Here is a 5243-nt window from a genome sequence, read left to right on the forward strand (position 1 = left end):
GGCCCGGTGCTGGGCTGCGCGCGGAGCGTCGGGCTGCCAGCGTGGCGGTGCACCGGGGTTGCAGGCGAGGGGGACCTTCGAAGCTGGGGGTGGGGACCTGGGAGTAGGCGTGGGACGACCCTGGCGGGACGCGGAGGGGGAGGCCGCCCGGCGGGGCTTCAGCCCTCGCGCTCCCGTCGGAGTCCCGCATTCTTGGCGCCCTCAGCCTCCCGCCCCAGAGACGCGTTCAGCGCGGACTCTCTTAAAGGAGCCTCGCGCGGGCGGTGGGGTGAGGGCAAGCGGCGCGAGCTCTGGGGACTTTCTAATTGTCGCGGGTGATGGGGGCTGGGGTCTGACCTGTTCGACTCTCCGCACCCAGCAGCCCTTGCAACGATAAAGTCTGTTGGGAGAGGGTCCCTCCAGGGTTGGCATGAGCCTCACGGGCCAGGGGCCTGTGGTTTTCCAAGGTGAGCCTCTCATGGTCCTTGAAATGTGGAGTCGGTGTTTCAGGAGGTGGAGGGGGCTTGACCCTAGGGCACTGCGCAGAATGGATTTGCATTTTGTTTTCTAGGGTCACAGTTCAGGAGGTCATTGTAGTGGAATACACCTGAACTTGCAAACCCTGATGGGAAGAAAAGTTGGCAAGATTGATTTACCATCCAAATGACAAGAGGTATATAAGGCCCCACATTAACAGGAGGAAAAAATAAAATCATAGGATGTTCTCAAAAGATTCAGAAAACAGTCTTCCACGATTTAAACAAACCAAAAAAACTGTTAGCAAATTAGAAATAGTAAGGAGATTTCTCAGTTTGATAAAGGTATCTTACCAAACCCTCCAAGATACAGAAAACAACAAACAAAACCCATTCAGTAACTTCGTGCTCAATGGCGAAATGATTGCTTTCCCACTGAGACTGGAGGTGAGAAGGAATGTTAGTTAGCACTCTTTTCTATACAGTACTGGGAGGGTGGTCCTCCCAGTGCAATAAGGCAAGAAAAAGAAGTGATAAGACACAACCTTTTAATGACTAAAATCTGAAATACTGACAACACCGAATGCTGTCGAGGATGTGTAGCTACAGTAACTCTTACTGGTTGCTGGTGGGGATGCAAAATGGTACAGCCACTTTGGAAGATAGTTTGGCAGTTTTTTAAAAAACTAACATACTCTTATCATACAACTCAGCAATCGTGCTCCTTGGTATTTACCCAAAGGAGTTGAAAACTCACGTCCACACAAACATCTTCAGATGGATGTTTATAGCAGCTTTATTCAGAATTGTCAAAACTTGGAAGTAATCTAGATGTCCTTCAGTAGGTGAATGGTACATCTACAGTTTAGATGATAGAATAATGTGTGCTGTGCTTAGTCACTCAGTCGTGTCTGACTCTTTGCGACCCCATGGACTGTAGCCCACCAGGCTCCTATGTCAATAGGATTCTCCAGGCAAGAATACTGGAGTGCGTTTCCATGCCCTTCTCCAAGGAATCTTCCCAACCCAGGGATCAAACCCAAATCTCCTGTACTGTAGGTAGATTCTTTACTGTCTGAACCACCAGGGAATCCCTTAAGAGAATAATACTTAGCACTAAAAAGAAATGCACTATCAGCCATGAAGAAACATGGAGAAAACTTAAATGCATGTTATTAAGTGAAAGAAGCCAACCTGAAGAGAATAAAAAAGGTATGAAGATAGGAAAGGAAAACATACAACTGTCATTTATATGTAACACTGTTGGATAGAAAATCCAAAAACATTTATATTATACAAAACATTTACGTTTATGACTCAAGGTTAATCAGGTAATTTAGCAAAGTGGCTGATTTTAAAACATAGATGAAGAAGAACAAAGCTGGAGGACTTACACTGCAGTTAGGAAGACAGGTGCAAGGATAAACAAATCAACTAGGAGCAGAATAGAAAATGAGAAACAGACTCATTCATTTTTGGACTCCTGTTTTGTTACCACAAAGTTGACATCACACAGCAGGGGAGAGAAGTGGGACAGACTTTTCATAAAATGGTGCTGAATCAATGAAGTGTCCGTATTGGAAAACAAACAAAAAAACCCCTTCATCTCTGCCTGACACTATACCCTAAAACCAAGTCCATGGATGTGCGCATGAAAGCTGAATGAACTCGTGAAAGGTAAAGCAACCAGGCTGCTAAAAGAAGACTTAGAGGAAAGAATAGATTCATTGCCTTACCCAGGACACAAAAAGCAAGGTCAGTAAACGAGTGATATATTTGACTCCTTAAAAAATAAAAACTTCTGTTAATCAAAAGTCATGACTAAGAGAGGGAAAAGTAAGCTACCTTTGAGAGAAGTTATTTCAGTACATATATCTGATTAGGGACTTGTATCTTAAAAAACCTACAGATTAGTAGGAAAAAGACTTCTTATGTAGGTGCTTCACAAGGGAGGATGTCCAAATAGCTGGTAAACTCTTGAACAGGTGTTCAATCTCATTAGTCATGAGGGAAATGCAAATTAAAACCAGAATGAGCTACCACGGCACGTCCATCACAGTGCTTAAAAGTAAACACCACTGTCGCCAAGGATGTGGAGGGAGTGTGCCTTGGTACACCAGCTTGGAAGCCTTTTTGGCAGTATTTCTAAACTGCTATGGGCTTCCCCGGTGGCTCAGCTGGTAAAGAATCTGCCTGCCAATGCAGGAGACGCAAGAGACGCAGGTTTGTTCCATCCCTGGATCGGGAAGATCCCCTGGAGAAGGAAATGGTAATCCACTCTAGTGTTCTTGCTTGGAAAGTTCCATGGACAGAGGAGTCTGGTGGGTTGCAGTCCCTGGGGTCACAAAATGTCAGGCATGACTGACTGCCCACGCACACAGGCACTAAATCCCTATGGCCCAGCATCTCCATTCTCTATCAGACACCTGCCAGCTTCCACCTCGGGTCCTCCAGCCTCACCTTGCTGTGAAGCCCTTGGCTACTTTCTTTTCCTTTTCAAGTACAACCTACGGACACCTCCCATCACCGTTACCCCCACCCAGGTCTTCTCTGCTATCCCTTGAGGTCTGAGACCATGAGGGTTGAAACCGGTACCCACACATTTGTAACCCAAAATGCAGAGGAATTAACATACTTGGGCCTAACTTTTGGTGATGGCAGGTGGTAACCAGTGGACACATTCTCCACCATTCCTCATCCTGGATGGGCTGTCACGAGTCCTGTTCATTATAAAGCCTCTTGCAAGAGGGTCCCACCGGCCCAGCAATCAGATGCTTTTGGCAAGCTGTAGCCAGTTCAGAAACTCACCCTCATATTGGCTCTCTTGCCTTCCCTGCCTCACTTTCCTTCCCCTCAGTCTTTTTTTTCAAATGATTTATTTGGCTGTGTCTTAGTTGCAGCACGCAGGATTTTCCTTGCATCATGTGGCATCTTTCACTGCAGTGCGTGGATTTTGTAGTTGCAGAGGGCAGGCTTAGTTGCTGCGCGGCATCTGGGATCTTAGTTCCCCAACCAGGGATCAAACCCACATCCCCTGCACTGCAAGGTGGGTTCTTAACCACTGGACCAGCTCGGAGGTCCCTCGTTTTTGAGTCTTTATTGAATTTGTTACAGTATTACTTCTGTTTTATGTTTTTGCCGAGAGGCATGTGCTATCTTACAAGTCACACCCCCTGCATTGCAAGGCGGATTCTTAAGCACTGGCCCACCAGGGGAGTCTCTACCCTCACTCTTGATTCCCTGTGATTTCACACTCTGGTTAAGAAATACCACCTAAGCTGTGACCTCAGGCTGTTTCTGGAGAGCCCAGGCAAAGATACACTCCCGGCTACCTTTCAGAAACAGAGATACAACTGCACTGCCAGATGTTTATAACATTTTTATTATTTTTAAAAGAACTAGCTGTTTTATTGTTTATTTTTTGGCCATGCTGTGGGGCGTGCAGGATCTTCTCTGATCAGGAATAGAACCTGCACCCCTGCAGTAGAATTGGAGTCTTAACCACTGGACTGCCAGGAAAGTCCCTATAATGCTATTCATAGCAGCCCTCTTCGCAGTAGCCCCAAACAGGAAACCATTAGTAGTAGCATGGATAAATATGTCAGAGAACATTCAAATCCTGGAGTCCTGCCTGTACTGCAAAGGAAATGAACAAATTACTACCATGCCCCAACCTGGATAGACCTTATAGACATAATATTGAACAAAATAAGCTGAATGTGATATAACATTCTCGGCTAAACTATGATGCTATAAGTTAAGACAGAGGTGTCTTGGAGGTGGTGACTGGTGAGGGGCAAGGGAGGGAATCTGGAGGGGGGAGGTTGGTGTTCTGTTTCTTGATCTGGGTGTATGAATATGTTCAGTTTGTGAAAATTCATCAAGCAAAACACTTAGGATGTGTGCGATATTTCATATGTAGGTTGTGCTCACTTCAGTAAGAATAGGACATTAAGCATGTCCTTTGCAGCGTCCCTGGATGGGACAGGATCTGAGCTGGGGTGTCCTTGGGCCAGTTCTTTTTCCACCAGCTCCTCAAGGGTGTTGAACCTGCTCGGTACCTCCCTACCTGTTCTGGCCTTAACCTCCCTTCTCCTGCTACTTACATTCCAGCCTGGGTGGCTGCTCAGGCAGCCCTTTTCTCCTTGGTTTCTGCCATCCTGATCCCAAACCACTCCCTAAGTCTCCAGCATCTCCTTGTGGGTGGTTCTAGGCGGCCGTTCTGTTTCTGTCTCACGGGGCTGTCTCTGCCTCTCCATGCTTTCTGTCTCCAGTCTCCGCACGCCCCTGGACAGCCACTGCCCATGTCTAGCCCTAACACTGGTTGGACCCGGGCAGGAGTCCAAACAAAGGCTCCACATACGCATGCCTAAATATTTAGTTTAAATCCCAGCTCCTAAGGTCACTATGGAATAGACAATGAAGAAAGCACAGTTAGAGGAAAACCAGGACACTGTCCTTGGTGACCTGAGGCCACCAACTTTAAGTGAAAGCATTGTCTCTTCTAGTTTCCCAGGGCAGGGGTTATGACTGCCCCCATGCACATGTACACACACACACACTTACCACTCCTTAGCCCAGCATCTTCTGGCCTTGGGAGGGGGGCCCTTGTATTACTCTTGCCCCTCTCTCGCAGTTCACCTTTGTTCAGCTAGTTACCAAACTTTAAAATATTCTGTGAGACTGAAATTAAAAACAACATCTTTGTATTCTGGGCTGGTGACATTCTGGCTCTCCGTGGTGTGAGGGTCCATGGCAGGGACCCCTGTGCCCAAAGCTGAGGGCTCA

The sequence above is a fragment of the Capra hircus genome, chromosome 18 (genome assembly GCF_001704415.2).
Source record: "Capra hircus breed San Clemente chromosome 18, ASM170441v1, whole genome shotgun sequence".
Lineage (NCBI taxonomy): Eukaryota > Metazoa > Chordata > Mammalia > Artiodactyla > Bovidae > Capra > Capra hircus.